General features: G+C 40.7%; 1 long non-coding RNA gene across 2 annotated transcripts in view; it reads left to right on the top strand.

Annotated features, from left to right (window-relative positions):
* The window catches only part of LOC129521657 (uncharacterized), a 149,352-nt gene extending 130,689 nt beyond the window's left edge, over window positions 1-18,663 (top strand). The window contains exons 7-8 of one of the 2 annotated variants that reach the window (XR_008666844.1): window positions 16,765-16,899; window positions 17,023-18,663. This is a non-coding gene — a long non-coding RNA (uncharacterized LOC129521657). Of the gene's footprint in view, window positions 1-8,031; window positions 9,748-16,764; window positions 16,900-17,022 lie in introns of those variants that run through there. The other variant, XR_008666845.1, reaches the window with a different exon arrangement.
* The last annotated feature ends 242 nt before the right edge of the window (window positions 18,664-18,905 follow it).

Raw genomic sequence — 18,905 nt, 5'->3', positions numbered from 1 at the left:
GTGATTATGGGGTGCCTAGGTGTATCAGTCTGTTAAGCACCTGCCTTTGACTCAGGTCATGATCTGGGGTCCCGGGATTGAGCCCCGCTTTGGACTCACTGCTCAGTGGGGAGTCTGCTTCTCCCTCTTCTCCTACCCCTGCTTGTGCTTTTTCTCTCTATCTCAAATAAGTACATCTTTTTTAAAAAAAAGGGATTATTCTTTCTGCCTTCCTTATTCTGTGCTTTAGAATACAGTTTGGACATCCAAATACTATGTGGACTTCAACTTTAAAAAAAAACATCAACAATTTCTGATTATAAAAATAATCAGATCATTACAGTACAAAGGTGAATGATTAAAAAGACAAAAATCACCTCTTTTTCCATCATCTGTTTTCTTGATGTATATAATTATGTGTATAAACACACATACACTTACATATATGGAGACTATATGGAATATATACATTAAAATCCTGCTTCCCTGGTCTTGCTATTGTGAACATTTCTTCATATCATTAAGTACTTCAGAAAAGTATGACTTTAAATGCTGCACAATATTCCACCGTGTAGGTGAATCATAATATCTTTAAGAGTAACTCTTGTGAAATATTTAGGTAGCTTCTAATATACATGGGTTCTTATCAAAATGCCTCTCCCTGTTGGATTCCAGTCTTCCCACACTCTATTTTATTTATCTCTGGTGGTCAACTCAAATGCTAAGCCAGGAAAGACAGGAAGATGCAGTTTTGAATCCCTGCTTGGTACTTCCTAGCAGTGTGATCTCTGGAGAGGTTTAACTTCTGGGGGATCTAAGTTTTCCAATCTGCCAAATGGGGACCACAAGCCCTGTCTTTCAAGGCCATTGTGAAAGTGGGTTGATATGTATGTTAAATGTCAGCCACACAGGAGGCTCCTTGTAGGAATCAGGCTTTCTTTCTTTCTTTCTTTCTTTCTTTCTTTCTTTCTTTCTTTCTTTCTTTCTTTCTTTCTTTCTTTCTTTCTTTCTTTCTTTTCTTTCCTTTCTTCTTTCTCTTTCTTTCTTTCTTTCTTTCTTTCTTTCTTTCTTCTTTCTTTTTAGGCTTTCTTTTTATTTCTCTCTCTCTCTCTCTCTTTCTGAATACAGGAATCCAAGATCCCCATTATTAGGTATCAGGATCTCTGTGAAAACTCCTGGAATTGTGTGCAAAATTCTGTATATCTAGATATTTTTTTCATGGGAAAGACCTCCATAAGTATGAGCAAGATTACAAATCTCCTTCAAACTCCATGGCTTTCCATTTTGCCATGAAATGATAGGACTGGCATTTTCCTGGTCCCTAAGGACTGATATATTGGTTCTGATTTCTCTTTGAGTATCTCTCACATCTGTAGGTGAGCTGACTGTTCAACATGAACACAGTCTGATACATAGTCTATACTGACATTCCAAAGCACTCAGCCCATTGCCTGGTATAATAAGCACTTGATCAATGTTACCTGTTGCTGATAATATTATATACATGAGAAAATTTTTAGAAGAGGTTCATGCATCTTAAATTAAATAACTAACTTGATCGTGGAAGGTATGTTGCATTTGAATGGATAGCTCTCTCTGTCTCTCTTGTTTTTGTGCTCTTCCTCTCTCAAGACTGAGACCTGCATGGATTTAGTCAAATCCTGAAACATTTCCAGGTTCCATTTATCTTATGTAGGTTTATAAAGGGATCAAGTGGGCCAGAGATTACAATTTCTTTTATATAATAAAAAAAGGGGGGGGATGTGTGCAGGGAGAGGAATTTGGCATGAGGCAAATATCAGTATAAAATAGGATGATGGTCCATCTGTCTTGAATAATTTAGACCACAAGTTGACTAGCAAAGGGGAAACTGCTGAGATTCTTTCCAACTTTGTGATTCTCTGATCTTACAGATGGTCCATTTGACAGATCTCTCAAAAGCAAGTATGTTTCAGAATGTCCATTATGTAGGGAGGCTGTTCAAGCTGGTGGATATACCAAGGTAAAGGAAGTTCCAAGAGCAGGTCACTGTATGCTTTTTAAATTACTGATTCCTAAAACATTTATGTCTTTCTGTTCACAGCAAAGGCACTCATGACTTTACTCAAGGAAAGAAAAAGAAAGACTTGTGTGTGTGTTTCTGTGCGCATGCTACTTGGTTTTTTTGTTTGTTTGTTTTGTTTTTTTTACTGTGTATAAAGGTACTTCTGGAAATACCTGATAACTAATTCAGATCATTAGAAAGGAGTAATCAAGGAAAACAGAGCCTGGACTCACTATGTCCTTAGAATGGCTTAGAGAAGTGAGTGCTTTGAAAAGACCCAATTTGTTTTGAGCAAGCCAGTTTTCAGCAGCAGGAGGGCTTTGGACCTCACTGTGTGTGGAAAAATTATCTGCATCATTTTGCCTTATATTCTCTGAAGCCAAAGCAGAGGCAGTATCCCATGTCTTAGGGCCTTTTCCCCTTGTTCCTTTATCCATACTACCTAAGTCAGCTGAAACAAGCTTTTTTTTTTTTTTTTTCTTTTCCTGCCTCTACCCTTGCCAACTGGAGTAGGTTATTATAGTCTGACCCCCAGTGAGTCATGCCTTCCTGCATCCATTCCCTTGTGCTGTCCCCTCCCATACGGGGCTTGGCTATTTGACTAACATTGGCCAGAGGGACATCAGAACATGCCATGCAAGCTGAGGCTTGAAAAGCTCTTGTGCATTGGGGCTTGTCTCTCAGCATGCTAATACCATATGAGGAAGCTCAGGGCATCTTTCTGGAGACATATGAACTACAAGCTACAGCCAGCACTACCTGCCACAAATGAGAGACAGGTCATCTCAGAGCCTCCAGCCCCATTGGGGCCACTAGATGACCACAGTTTCACGCATGAAGCCAGCTGACACCTACAGAAGATATCCAGCTCACCCCAGCCCAAAGCGCTGAGCCCAAATTGTGAACAAACTGAATAGGTGTCTTCAGTTTTAGAGGCAGCAGAAGGAAGATACCTGAGACATCTATTTTTGCCCGGGTAGAGATTGGCAAATCCAGTGACCACTGGCTGTTTACCTAATATTCCTGCAGTTAACTTTTCTGTATGGTTCACGAGGGACTGAGAGATGAGACAGTGGAACAAATGGATAAAGGCAGAAGGAGAAAGGACAGTATGAAAAAAAGGCATAGCTTTTCTTTACTCAGGGCTTTCTCTTCCCCTATTTTGCTCTTCTTTGGATGGTTATCTTGGATTCTGTGTGGCTGGATTGCTGAGCAGCATGTTAATAGTAGGTAAATAAAACCTGCTTCCCCACCTCAGGCGCTATTCCTTTGGAAGGCTGCTTGATGGAGCCAAACATTCTGTTTGATTCACATATTGGAACAGAGGGTTGTCTTTTCATGGAACGCCACTGGGTTCTGCAGTACAAAGTGAAACATTTCATCATAACTGAGCCTCTACATATGCTCGATGCTCTGAAACATGAACTACCATCCATCCTGGGCACACATATCACTGTGTGGCTTTACCCAAGTAAGTTTTGGGGTTTTTCTCTCCCTCTTCAATGAGAAGATAAGCAGTTACCCGTTAGGTGATACAAATTCCTTTCCTTTAACTACAAAATTTAATAGTAAGCTTAGAATGTTTGAAAACTTTTTTAAGTTAACATAAGGAATTACTGTTTAAATTCAGATATAAGGGGATCCCTGGGTGGCTCAGTGGTTTAGCGACTGCCTTTGACCCAGGGTGTGGTCCTGGAGACCTGGGATCAAGTCCCAGGTCGGGCTCCTTGCCTGGAGCCTGCTTCTCTCTCTGCTCTGTGCCTCTGCCTCTCTCTCTCTCTCTCATGAATAAATAAATAAAAATCTTTAAAAAAAATAAATTCAAATATAAATATGCAGTAAAATAAAATAAGGTAGTGTCCTCTAGGTCTTTAAGTTTTAATTATACATTAACACAGTTTAATGTATAATATTTAGGATATTCACCTGAAAACTAAAATATATCTTTCTGCTTTCATGTGTCAAATTATTGTGTGTTTCCTCAAAACTATATTCTGGAAAGGATGAAAAAATATAGCTGGCAGGGTCCCCACTATTCTCTGTCTTAATATTATGTGATGAAGGACAGTCTGGAATTAAAAAGCTTTTGTTTGTTAGTATTAACAGCTGTTGGATCTTCAAAAGAACACTCCTAAGGTTACATGGATGGACGAACAACCTGAATAAAGAAATGAGCTAACTTTCCCAAGAGCTTCCTTGGCTGCCAGAGTCACTGAATGGCAGCTGACAAGGTTTCAAATAATGTCAACTCAGCTGGTTCTGTAATGCCGGATGTCCCAAACATAATTAAAAGTGTTAACAATTTAGTAGTCTTTATTAGAATATATTCTCCCTACATACCTCCAGTAACCTGGTCACAACCACTAGAGACCAATATCTCTCTTATTTTATCCACCAAAGTCATTGTACCCCAGATGGATTGCATGGAGTTCCTCCAGCAGCATCCTTTTTCTCTCTTGGGATGAGAGCAAACAATCAAGCCTCTTGGATGTTTATGGAGAAGGGAAATGCATACAGTTTGGTCATTTTTTGGTCAATTATTTTTGCCAAGTCCATCCACACATGAGTGAAGTGAACTAGGCTTCCCAATAGGACAGGTAGAGCTGAAAGGAACTTGAGAAATTATCAAGTTGTGCCCAGCATTTTACATTTTGGAAACCGAAGCCTGTAAATGTGAAATGGCCTACTAGCCATCTGCATCTTCTAACTGCTAGGGCACTCTTCCTATACCACAGCATAGAAATGTAAGAATTTGGATCTCTGCATCTAGAGCTGGAGTAACCATGCAGACCTTGTAAGTCAAATCCCAGTTCTAAACATAGTTGTTAGTGATCAAGATGAAAAGATGCCACGTATTCTTAAAAGATAAGAGGAGGGACACCTGGGTGGCTCAGTTGATTGGGCATCTGACTCTTGGTTTCTGCTCAGGTCGTGATCTTAGTTAGGGTTGTGGGGTCGGGCCCCGTGTCTGGCTCTGTACCTAGTGTGGAGTCTACTTGAGATTCTCTGTTTCCCTCTCCCTCTGCCCCTCCCTCCACTCACACTCTCTCTCCCTCTCTCTCTCTAAATATATATTTTTTTAATTTTTATTTATTTATGATAGGCACACAGTGAGAGAGAGAGAGGCAGAGACACAGGCAGAGGGAGAAGCAGGCTCCATGCACCGGGAGCCCGATGTGGGATTCGATCCCGGGTCTCCAGAATCGTGCCCCGGGCCAAAGGCAGGCGCCAAACCACTGCGCCACCCAGGGATCCCTCCCTCTCTCTCTCTAAAAGAAATAAAAATAAAATAGGATTAAATGTATATTATGCACTTACCTAATGTCTTGTATAAATTTGATATGAAAAAAATTTTAGTGATTATTTTTCTTTATCCTGTATATCATCATAGATGAATGAGTGATAGACAAGATGAACGAGTGATATCTTCCTTGTTGCCCTGCTGGTCAGGAATGAAACTCTACCACCCTCCTGCACTGTGCCACGGTACATGCCATGACTTGATCAGAGCCTCCCTTCCCACTGGTTTTCCTTGGAGCTCTAGAATTCTTCTGAAGACCTCATGTCCAACACCACATCCACTTCTGCCACTATCAAGTAGACTCCAAATGAAACGAGTCTACACGTTATGCTTGAAGATCCCGATCTATGTCCTGTTCACCTCTGTACCCCTGGCCAGGATTCTCACAGCACTTTGCGCATCATAGGTACTCAATAAACATACAAAAATCATACAATCAACTTAACACCAATGGGATAATTACAAGAGTGCAACAAGGGGGAAATTAGAGGCTGAGGATTGCTCTTCATTCTGAAAACTCCCAGGCTTCCTGAAACTTCTTGCAGGGTTGCTGAAAGGAATAACTTAAAGGACCAAGTTTATACTAGGTCAGAGAGACATCTTGGCTCCTTAGAGCTCCCTTTGTAGTTAACACAAGAGTACTAAGTAGTGTGGGTCAAGGGGCACCTGGACCTGAGCTGAAGTCATGAGGTTCTACTGGGAGCTTCCAAGTCACTGGCGCCAGTGGTGGTTTCCTCAGTTATTCCAGACCAGCATCTTCCCTTGGCCTTGGTTCTGGATCTTTGTGGCTGGACACTCACCCACCCTGGCTCCACATGAATAATTTAGCGAGGTGGCCCAAAGCCAGAACCTGCCCCAGTGCCCTGGATTCCCTTCTCAGCTCTCAGATGGGCTTTACTTAATGGCACTAGGAGTCAGGGAGAACATGGATGATGATCCACTGTCACATCCCTTAAGGGGAGGGAAAAAGCCCGAGGGGAAGAGATGAGCACTTGTCTCCTGTGAAGTTAAGATACAAAATAATCATCAAAATGTGCTTATTGGGAATAAAATTAGAGATGAATCAAATCTAATTAGACCTGGTGAAATGTTTAATTACTCTTAATTGGCTACCTCTGAATGTAGCTTTGCATCTATTTCTCAAAAAAAAAAAAAAAAAGAAAGAAACGGCATAGCTCAAGTCATAGACCATATGACAGGTGTAGGCCTATGCTGATGAGGTGGTATTGGAGGCATTTCAGATAGGGGATCCAAATTTGAATGCCTTCAGGGAATAGGCTGGGTTTTCAAGTGTGCAATTGAGCAATAGGACAAGATAAAGAGTAGTGGGTGGCTGTAATGAACTTTTTTTTTTTTTGGCTTCATCTTTGAATTCAGTATTTTTACAAGTTCCTGGTCATTCAAAAAACCTATCTGCAGACCAAATTCGGCCAATGCACAGAAATTTGCAACTCTTACTTAGATACTTTCTACAAATGAATTTCAGCTCTTTTAAAAAACCAAAAACAAAAACAAAAAACTCCTATTCTCGAACAATGAACAATGGATGAATCATCCAGTAAGGTCTGGTTAGTGAACGATTCTTCACTTCCATCTGTACTCCCTAACCCATCAATATAAAGATGGGCAACTGAGATGCAGGCAGGGGTGATATTGGATATACTTAACAAACAGTATGGCATAAGGTTTGGCCAGTGAGAATGGATGCTAGCTGAAAAACTAGGCACTCCTTGGGAAGCTAGGTGTTTAGTTCCTGAAATGTGAAGATGTTTGGAGGGACCCAGGGGAGTGGCCATGGAGACTAAGGTGGTAGGGGTAGACATGTGGAGGCTCAAGCAATACCTGCTTACCTACCTCTACTGAAATATTTAATATCTTAATAGCCAATCTGGCTGTTCTGGTACATATTAACTGACTATCCCAGGATGGGAATCCAGTTCTGAATTTCATCCAAGAATCTCTTGCATCAGATTTTTTTGCTAGCCTGTAAGACTTCTTTGCATACTATCAACCCTGGCAGTAACTGATCTGGTGTGATCTGGGCATACCCAGTTCTGCTTAGACACTCTTCCATTTATGTCATCATTGGAAACCTTGGTAGAACACAGAAGACTTCCAGCCTATTGATTTTATATTTTCATACACGACTGGAGATTAACTCACAATACGAGCCTCAGATCTAGAGTTCTTAGATCATGACATTATACCTTCCACTGGTCCCAAAGTGCCAAGTACCAGCGGAACCATTTCATCCATCTTCACCACTCTTATATGGAGTGGATTCAGAAAGGGCAGTGGAAGGTCACTGAGCTTAGGCAAAGCTGAACCTAAATTCTGTCCAAGGGTTTGGTCCCATTTATTATAACCTAAGTGACAGGCAGGCTCAAACGACCACGCAGTGTAGTACAGTGTTTAAGAGGAAGTGATTTGAGATAAGCAGACTTAAAGTGAATCCTAATGCTACTTACATGCTGTGGGATCTTTCAGCAGGGTAATAACTTTAAACTTGGCATAATAACACCAGATGTGTGAAGGGATTGTGAATATTAAATAGAATAATGTATGTAGTCCTGCCCCTGGCACACAGAAAATGCAGACGTGTATGGTTCTGTAGTGTGAATTAGGTCATTTGTTATTGTAAGAGGGGACTGCTGTCTGGGCGATGCAGAAGACATATTGGTTCATATGTGCTTTTCTCTTTCCATAGGCAGGCAAATCTGGATTAGCAGGAGCCCAGTTAAAAGCTTCAGCAAGCAAGAGAAGCATCCTCAACTTGACCTGCTCCATTGGCAGCAGGAGACCTTTCAGGTGTTTGTAAAGGCTATCTTAGCACCCACACCCTTGCCTCTTTCTCCAAGGATGAGCACCCCTGGCCTGGCTCAGCTGTGTGCTCACAGCAGGGTGCCCTTTCTCCCATGCCTACTTAAATGGCAGCCCACAGCTGAGAACTCCTCTTCCATCCACATTGTCTCGGTACCCGCCAGCCCTGCTCCAGCCGAGGCACTGCCATCATCAACATTTTATTTGTGTGTGTGTGTGTGTGTGTGTGTGTGTGTGTGTGTGAGAGAGAGAGAGTGATTGTGCATTTTTAAGATCCACTGTGGTACACTCTAGCCAGGCTGAGTTACCCACCGCAGCTGGCCAACTTCTTCCCCCATGGACCAGTTGTTTTCCCCATGGACTCATTGTGCTCTGGTTGTAAAGATATGTAGGTTTTAGATTGTTTGCCCCTAATCTTAAGTTCTCCCTATTCTTGGTCATTTTCAGCGCGCACTTTTGCCCAACAGATTTTTTAGGAATGCCTGTATCACACGATGAGGTGACCTACTGTGAACTATAGGGGAAGGGAGGTTCTGAAATGAATGCCAGTTCTATAGAGTAAGACAGAGCTCTTTTGTCATGGTCTTCAGAGAGGGGATAATATTTACTGACCAGGTTCTCACCCAGGTAAGCACAATGATGCTGAGCCTTTTGGGTTATTATTCCTCAGGCATTATAGCAAAATAGTTAAATATTGCTAAAAATAGAAGACCCTGTTTCCATCTGTAGCGGTAATGACTACCATTTATTCAGTACCACCTCTTGTGCTTATGCTCCTCTCTGTACATATGTTCTCTTTTAGACATAACATTCCTAGGTGGTGCATTTTATAATCCCCATTTTGTAGATGAGGAAACTGAGGTGTCAAACTTCTAGGATTGTTCCTTAGCCAGTCAGAGGCAGAACCAGAACGTGAATCCTAGCTTCTGACTCCAGAAGGAAGAGAATTTTTGCCTGGCCCTTTAAATAAGCTTTTCTAGGGAAGCTCTGACCAAAAGAAATATAATGTGAGCCATAACTGATTTTTTGAGTTGTGGTAAAATACACGTAACAGATTTTACCATTAGAACTATTTTTAGATGTGCAATTCAATGGCAATTACGCAGTGTTATGCTACCATCACTGCTAACCCTTTCCAGAACTTTCTCAACATCCCAAACAGAAACTCTGTACCTGTTAAACACAACTTTCCATTCTCCTCCTCCTGACCCCTGGTTGCCTCTATTCTCCTTTTACTATGACTTTGTCCATTCCAGGTACTTCATATAAGTAGAATCATACAATATTTGCCTGTTTGCTTCTGACTTATTTTACTTAGCATAGTATTTTCAAGGCTCATCCAGATAGCATGTATCAGAATGTCATTCCTTTTTAAGAATGATAGTATTCCATTTTATGTATTTACCACATATGGTTGATCCATTCATCTGTTGATGGACATCTGGGTTATCTCACTTATGAATTTTGAAACGTCTCACATATGAATTTTGAAATGGCCACATTAAAAGAGATCAAAAGGAACAGGTGACATTAATCTTAACATTTTGATTTAACTCAATGTATCCATATTATCTTTTCATCATACAAACCCCATGAACTTATTAATAAAACATTTTACATTCTTTATTTATCACTATGTCTTTGAAATCCAGTGTATATTTTATATTGGGGACACACCTTAATCTGGCCTAACCACATTTCATGTGCTCAATGAGCTCATGAGGCTGGGGTTACCACACTGGACAGCTCTGCCCCAGAGATTTAGCTGGGAGCTTTCTCTTTAATGATGTGTTATTGAGCCTGAAACCTTAGTAATATACATTTCTTATTTAGTTCCTATGACATTTTAAAAATTTTACTTTTAGAGAAAGAGCCTAAGCACATGAGTGGAGTAAGGGGCAGAGCAGGAGAGAGAGAGAGAGAGAATCCCAAGCAGGCTCCATGCTCAGGACAGAGCCCAATGCGGGGCTTGATCCCACAACCCTGAGACCATGATCTGAGCTGAAATCAAGAGTTGGCCACTTAACCGACTGAGCCACCAGGCACCCCACCTATGACATTTTATTTTATTATTTTTTATTTTTTTTAAAAGATTTTATTTATTTATTCATGATAGTCACACAGAGAGAGACAGAGAGGCAGAGACACAGGCAGAGGGAGAAGCAGGCTCCATGCAGGAAACCTGATGTGGGATTCGATCCCGGGTCTCCAGGATCGCGCCCCGGGCCAATGGCAGGCGCCAAACTGCTGCGCCACCCAGGGATCCCCCCACCTATGACATTTTAAATTCCCTTTTTAGCTATCCACAATTAATGTGTCTCTTTGTAACTCTGGATATTGTGAGATATGGGGGAATGTCACATGGTCAAGATTAGGCGCAAGACATAAAATAAAGGATAACATAAGCTACTATATCATTCATTGCCAAAAAGTGAAGATACACAATGACAGTTGTACTTAGAGCAAACAGACAGTTCTAAAACTAAAGAATTTTTCTTCTGATTTGTGAATTTATCACATGCAGTTCATGAAAGGTCAAAAAATCATTTTATTGGAGGGATGCCTGGGTGGCTCAGTGGTTGAGTGCCTGCATTTGGCTCAGGGCATGATCCCGGAGTCCCTGGATGGAGTCCCACATCGGGCTCCTTGCATAGAGCCTGCTTCTCTCTCTCTCTCTCTCTCTCTCTCTCTCTCTCTCTCTGTGTGTGTGCTTCTCATGAATAAATAAAATCTTTAAAAAATCATTTTACCGGAGCATTTAATGGCTTACCTTGATTATAAGGAATATAATGGCATGTGGTCTTAAATCTGGTTGGAAACCTGGGATGGCTGCAGAAGGATAAATTAAAGAGAGGTCCTTTCATATCAAAATCATTAAGGAAGAAAGGATGACACTTTTTTAGAAAATGCCATACCTGGTGCTCAGTGTACACACACATTAGATTGAACTGTCGGACATTATCAACATTCACCTGCCCTCAGTCTACAAAACTGTCAGTTTCATATGGTTCAACCTAAGACATTATTCCATTGTGCACATGATGTTGTTACCAAATTCTTTGTGAACACTTTAAGAGGTGCTTAGAAGACCATGTATAACTTACAGTGGCAGTGAAGTGTGGCTCTTTCTGGAGGATGGCATAAGGTAGAAGGTCGGATGCTAATGTTATAATTGACAGCAGCAGTGGTGATCATAGTCACAATTGCCTGAGTGCTTACAATATGACAGACACTGTGGTAGGCCTTTAGGATACCCCTCGTATAACTTTGAGAAGGGCGTTCTTATTCCCATTTGGAGACTAAGATGCTGAGACTCAGGGAGATAACTGGTTCCAATCACTCTGTTATCTCTGACTCCAGAGCACCCACCAACCATCCAGGTTTTTGGGGAACAAAATAGGGGATGTCCTGGGCAAATGTCCCTTTTCATTTTAAAACAGGGACAGTCCTGGGAAAACCAGGACAAGTTGGTCATGCTATTGTCAGAGCTCTTATTACTCTCTCATGGTAGCTTGGGGCTCTTTGCCCACCAGGCTGAAGAGGCCATTTTGTTAAGCATAAGACACATGTGGCAGGTAATGGTGTTTTTCCAATTTTTCAAGCCTTCTCATCTTGGACCTGAGCCAACAGAAACATTTTTAGTGGGGTAACAGTTCAAACCAATGTCAGCAACCACAGGCATCTCATGGTGAAGGTGGGTGCCGTGGTATGGGGAGGCTACATAAGCTCTTCAGTCTCTATGCCAAGAATTCTTAACCTGGGCTAGAAGCCATGGCATCCATGAAATTACATCATTATTTTTATTAACATCTAGCTGAAATTTAACATTTCTTTGATTATAAATATAGCCAACATGACACAGCATTATTAGTACCTTGACTTTATCACTTTTATAAATTGTACATATTTTCGCCTGACAGTACAGATGTTGAAATACTTCAAACTATCCTTTAAACTTATCAGCACTTTAAAATGACAGCAATTTTCAGACCTACTACTAGCCCTTGATATTTAATGTTATTAATAAATGTGTATTACTGATCTGTTTTTGAAAAAACATATTTTGATAAATGAAACTCAGTATAATTACTTTGCTTTGAAATTTTATGCTCTTTATTTTACACATTGTAAAACATTATTCTGAAAAGAAGTCCATGGCCTACAAGAGGTTAAGAATCCCTGCTCAAAATGAGGGGTGACAAAAGAACCTCCTTAGATCAACATCAACAGATTTCACATCACCCCAACACCACTTCACCAAGCCATGGCTTTAGAAACTTTAGAAACTACCCCAAGTGCCAAGCTCTCAAGATCTAATCTAGTTCAGTGGAAGGATATTGGGCCATAATCGACTAAATTTAGAAAATAAACGTATTCACCCTTTAGGAAGTGAGGGACTTGCCTTTAAACCCTGGAAGGAAGAAGGCTGCCCTCACTCACTCCAGCCCGCCCAATCCTCCACAGGCATTTTTCTTTATTGACCAATTGTGAGAGTCCCTTTGTGAATTACATGTCTGGATTAGTTTGCTGAACAATTGCCTCTTCTTAGTTAGCCTCTGATTGTCCTTGCTTTTGTGACTCAAAAATCCTTAATCTTATTTGAATGCAATTTAATTCCCTAGAGAGCTGAGTCTTTAGTCTCTTAGTTTTATAAAGTGAGTGCTTAGAGAAAATGCATGAGAGCTGACATGGTACTCCTTCAAAGCTAGGTCAGTCTACCAAGGAAATAATTAGATAAATGTGCACTCCAATCGAGGAGAGGAGGAGGAAAAGAATTTCTCTACAAATTACTTTTAGGACATTTAAGTGGAATTGAATTAGAATGTCAAGGGCCAGACAGCTCTCAGGAGGTCATTTGATCTAGTCCCCTGTTGCTGGGCAAGAGCACAGATGTGAAAATCTAGCCCATACTCAAAAAGCTTTAGAGAGGAGAGCAAACATTTTTACCTAAGCGGATCCTGTAAGGTAGGTAGAAGAATGGAGATTGTAGATTTAAAGGAATATTTGTAATAAATCAAACAATAGCATGTAGCTCATTAATTAACTAGTTAATTAATTAAACACATATTTATTGAGTCCCTGCCATGTGTCAGAGACTGTCCTGGGCATTTGAGAAATATCAGTGAGCTTACATTCCAGTGAGTGAAGACACATAAACAATAAACCTAATACAATTATAAGGAATGTTGGAGAGGGATAAGTGCATTGAAAAATAGGGGAGAAAGGGGCAGGCACTAGAGAGGGAGGGATGCCTGGGTGGCTCAGTGTTTGAGCATCTGCCTTTGGCCCAGGGTGTGATCCTGGGGTCCTAAGATCGAGTCCCACGTTGTTGGGCTTTCCACAGGGAGCCTGCTTCTCCCTCTGCCTGTGTCTCTGCCTCTCTGTCTCTGTGTCTGTCATGAATAAATAAATAAAATATTTAAAAGAAAACAAAAACAAAAAAGAAATAGGCCTTGCCTAATTTAAGCAAAATAGGAATTTTATTCGAAGGTTAAAGGTGTGGGTGGCTCTGAAGAACCAGAGTTCGTCAGGAAGCTGATGCCAGTACAGAACCCTATGTGACCTTACCTGCCCTGCCTAGGAAGTGGGGGAAGAGCAAAGAAGTTCATCTCTGAAAAGACATTGGTGAAAAGATGATACAGTGAGACCAAGATAATCTCACTCTAGTTAACGATATGAGCTAGGTCTATAAAATGGATTAGGTTTACAAAACAATGTACTGGAAGTACATTTACAAAAAAAAGAAAGAAAGAAAGAAAGAAAGAAAGAAAGAAAGAAAGAAAGAAAGAAAGAAAGAAAGAAAGAAAGAAAGAAAGAAGAAAGAAAAGAAAAAGAAATAAAGGAAGGAAGGAAGGAAGGAAGGAAGGAAGGAAGGAAGGAAGGAAGGAAGGAAGGAAGGAAGGTACTGGGTACTAGTTATAACCCAATATGATGCCAAATTTATTGGATGAGTTTTAATTTAGTAGTATATAATATATATCATGATTTCCTATCTAAAAAAAAGGATCACATCTTATTGGGAATGGGAAGAGTATACTCACAGCCATGATAAACTCACTTTCAGAAACCTATGAATGGTTCGGGAGAAATTGGTAATCTCTGATGAGAGAATTACTCTTCCTTCCAAGTTAGCTGGGTAATAGATGAGGTGAAACCAAACCATACATGGTCTCTTGACTTTGGATGATCTCTTTTCACACCAAACAAAACCAGTGTTGGATAAAACAGTTTCCCTGGCACTTGGCTTCACTCTGTATCAGCCCTCTGCGCTGCCTTAGTCTAGATCTGTCCACGTGCACACAGCTCTAACACAAGAACTTGTCTGTTACCCAAAGTGAAACCTGACCACGTTCAAGCTGAAAGGTAAAGGGGCTCTGTAGTCTATTAAAATGTGCCATAGTGTATCCGACAGTGTAATTACCAGTTCACTGTGATTTACAGAATCTTTCTCATCTGAGACATAATAATTAAACACGTAATAATTCTACTTGAGTAATTTAAGCACTTGATTTGTCACCCTGAATTTCTCCCAATACATACACAGGCTACAATCTATTTGCCACACTACCACCATCTTCATTTTTTACTTCCAGTCTCTAGGTGCATAGATTCCCTTATCCTGTGGAGTATCCTTTTGGACAGAAATCTCACACTTTTCAATGAATCATGCTTATTTTGGATGTCAACGTGATACAGGTGTGTGAAGATTTAGAAGAAGGATTTGAGTTGGAGATATAAACAATTTGATTTTCAGATATGGTAGACCAGAGAGACTTATTTTTTTATGACCAAATGGAATAGTAATATATTTGAACATATGGAATTCATGTTATGTCTCATTTTCTTCAATGTTGTTGGCAGGAAAGCAGTAGCTAGAGATATGGTTTTCTTTTCCCCCGTGGTTTTGCTTAAGCAGTGGAGAGTCACCAATCAACATTTGGTTCTCACATTGATCCTCTGCTCAAGCTAGAGTCATAAGCTGCCAATAAATAATAGGATCTTCTACTGTCAAGTTTTGAGGGAATTAAATCTATTCAAATACAGATTCATCACCCAATCTAGCCCTTGCCATACTCAGGAAGCACCTAGAGGGAGATAGTACTACTATATGGGGAAAAATCTAAGCCAGAGACATTAAGTATGTATTCCAAAAATCAAGTATTAGGACCCAGATCTCCATCTCAACTCCTTAAAGACTTCAGTGCCAAAACGGAACATAGAGATGATCTAAGACAGTGTTTGTTGAAGTGTGATGTGTTTGCATATGTTGGTAGGCATAGCTCACCAATAAGATGCTGATTACCAGGCATTGTTCTAAGTACTGTATGTGTATTAACTCACAATAACACTCTTAAGTACAATCTTATCATCTTGATTTTATAGATGAGGAAACTGAGGCACAGATATGTAAAGTGGCTTGCCCATCATCACAGAGCCAGCAAGTGGCAGAGTTGGGATTTGAACCTAGACTCACTGGCTTCAGGGTCTATTCTCAGCTTCTACTCTGTACCTACTAGTTTCACATGTGTCTGTATTAATGTATATTTGCAACAAAAAGATAATTAGCTATTACAGCTCTACGTAAGTCCATGATATACAAGGTAGTGGTTGTGGCTATAGGTGTGGTGTCCAGATACACCCATGAATGGCTCAAACCTCCAGCATCAGGATTTTCTATGATAACACATTGGAAAGATGGGTGTTATGATTACAATATTTTATGCTGTTAAATTAAAGCCAATGCATCTATATTATAGGTTTATTTTAAATTTATAGATTTATATAGATACATTGAATGTCTCCATATATGGCTTTACTCTTTTCAAGACTATATTGCAGGCATATTTTCCCCCTAAATGGCAAAAATTTTGAGGACTGTGTAAGAATGATTAAATTTGAGAAACACTGATTCTAGTCCAAATCTTCTGTCGTGAAAGTAAGTAAGGAATTTAAAGTCTGGGTGGTAAATCAACCTGCTAAAAGTAGCAGAGTTAATTAGTATTAACAATAATGATGTTTTGTACTCTCATTTTAAATGTTGTTATGAAGTATATAATATTTAAATCTTATTACAGCTTATAGGATAAATACTATTGTGCTCTTCCATTTTACAGACAGGTAGACTAAAGCTGATATAAATCATAACCTGCCATGAGGTCACATGGCTATAAGGGAATGGGGTTGGACTTGAACTTTAGTCTTTCTCATTCCAGAGCGAAAGATGTCATCTTCGCAACTGTATTTCCATCCAGGTGAAGTGTTACCAGTGAATCACAATGCAAGGCCCTATCTATAGTTCTTCCAACGTCACGTGGCCTTCCCCTCCTTCTGTTTACTGAGATTTGCTGCCGTGAAAATGTATAACTTTAGAAGGAATAAATGGGAATTATGCTGAAGTGTACCTTCCACCCAAAAAAGGACTATTTGAAAAATTTCAAAATCAATGCAGTTCAAAGCCAAAAGCTATTAACATATCTGCCACAGTAGCAAACATTCTTCATTTTACTATGATGAAGTAATGCCATTAGAATACCCCCCCCCAGATTTTAATGGTACATTCACAAATGTTTTGTAATACCATGATGATGTTTTCATGACAATATGATGTAACTTGTTATAGGTGAGCCCGACATAATTGAACTTCCCTAAGAATTCTTCCTCTCAAGCTTCTCCTGCTCCAACCCTCATCTTGTTTTGTATTTTTAACATTTTACAAGGCACTGATACGACTTCAACAACAAACAATAGCCTTTAGGTGAGTCTTTCATCGGAAAGAGAATCTCAAGGCTTTCTTTTATAAGCAGCACCTTGATTAACTGCCACCCTTTGGTGATGATAAAATGAAGCCAAGTTAATAATATTCTGCTCTCATTTCCAGTGGAAGATAGTGGCTGCAGAAGAAATATCAATGCTTTATTTGCAGGCTTTAAAGCCTGATACTCTGCTAAAAAAGTGGAACCCAAGGAAGCAAAGCTGCCATGTAAATGTAAGAAAATCTACTCTCTGGGGAATATGAGAGTGTCCCAAGGATTCTGTCGTCACAGTCATATGAGACTCGGAGGAACTGAGGCCACAGAGCCAAGAGGGAGTGGGCCTCAGGTGGGCACCCTCCTGTGTCTGCTTGTAAACTCGCACTCCCCCCATCATTCTGGGCTGAGGCCGGCAGGGAATTGGCAAATGCACCTTCGAACACCCACATTCCTGATGCTCATCCTCTCTTCCCTACTTCAGTTTCTCAAACACTTCCTGTGGCTATGGAAGGGAATTAATTATTGATGAGGCAGCCGGCCTGCGCAAAGCAGAAATCCCACTCCAAACTGGGTGCGTTGCCTCCCTGGAGAGCTGCTGGGATTGCTGTAGAGCATTGTTTTGCTTTTCCCTCAAGAAAAAAACTTGAACAATTGGTCAGAGCCCGGAAGCCTGGTCATTGCCCTAATTCACAGCTGTTACTCAGGCCATCTAGTCTGTTCTCCCCCATGAAGTGCACTGCACCAAAAAGTGTATCATGTCAAGGTAGAAAGTAGCATATAACAAAACATTTCATCATTGAATACTGGGATGTGCTGCATTTCAAAGAAGGATTATTTAGTCCATCCATTGGAATGCATCGTAAGAAGGACTGACTACAAGATCGTTTTTTTTTTTTAAGATTTTATTTATTTATTCATGAGACAGAGAGAGAGAGAGAGAGAGAGAGGCAGAGACACAGGCAGAGGGAGAAGCAGGCTCCATGCAGGGAGCCCAACGTGGGACTTGATCCCAGGACTCCAGGATCACACCCTGGGCCAAAGGCAGATGCTTTAACCGCTGAGCCACCCAGATGTCCCTGACTACAAGATCTAAACTGAGTAGTGTCCAGTCATCTTAGCATGGCCCACAGGTCCTCCGTGATGTGCCTCCACAATCTCTGCGTCAGAAGATCATGATCATTCCGCCCCAAGGCCTCTGCTGTTCCCTGGACTGGAACACCTAAAGCCTCTGATCTCAGGGTTGTTCCAGTTTCAGCTGAATTGTCAGCTTCCCAGGGAGTCCTTCTTCTCTATCAGGACACAGCCTTTTACAAGACCCTGTAATTTCTCATCTTCACAGCGTCGGGCTGTGTGAATACCTCTGTTTTGATTTCCTGTTCCTGTCTGCCTCACTGGAAAGTAAAATGAAGCTCACTGAAAGTAGGAACGGTCTCTGGTCTACAGGAGGTTCCTTACCAACTGGAATAGTGCCAGGCATGTAGTAGATACTTAGTAATACTTGTGAATTTTAATTAATGAAGCCAAGGGCATATGCATAGATTATATCATTGTCTTTTTGTTTGTCTGCAATAGACAAACCTTGAGTTAAAAGGGAAGGGGCATATATAATGGGGAGGACTATCAGCAAATTTATTATTACCCAGATCTTTATTAGTCTTAACTAACATCTCTTACATCCATTAAATATCATCTATAGGGATCCCTGGGTGGCGCAGCGGTTTGGCGCCTGCCTTTGGCCCAGGGCGTGATCCTGGAGACCCGGGATCGAATCCCACGTCGGGCTCCCGGTGCATGGAGCCTGCTTCTCCCTCTGCCTGTGTCTCTGCCTCTCTCTCTCTCTGTGACTATCATAAATAAATAAAAAAAATTTAAAAAATTAAAAAAAAATAAATGTCATCTATAAGCTCCTTTTTTCCAGTTATTGAGCCCATGGAGGTAAGCCGGGTACCACCTTCCCTGCCCCATCCCCTCATCTCTTCCCCTGCTGTTTCTTTCCCCTCTTACCGTTTTC

This window comes from Nyctereutes procyonoides, unplaced genomic scaffold (assembly GCF_905146905.1).
Source record: "Nyctereutes procyonoides isolate TBG_1078 unplaced genomic scaffold, NYPRO_anot_genome, whole genome shotgun sequence".
In the NCBI taxonomy this organism is placed as follows: Eukaryota; Metazoa; Chordata; class Mammalia; order Carnivora; family Canidae; genus Nyctereutes; species Nyctereutes procyonoides.
This window is presented reverse-complemented; position numbering and strand designations above follow the sequence as displayed.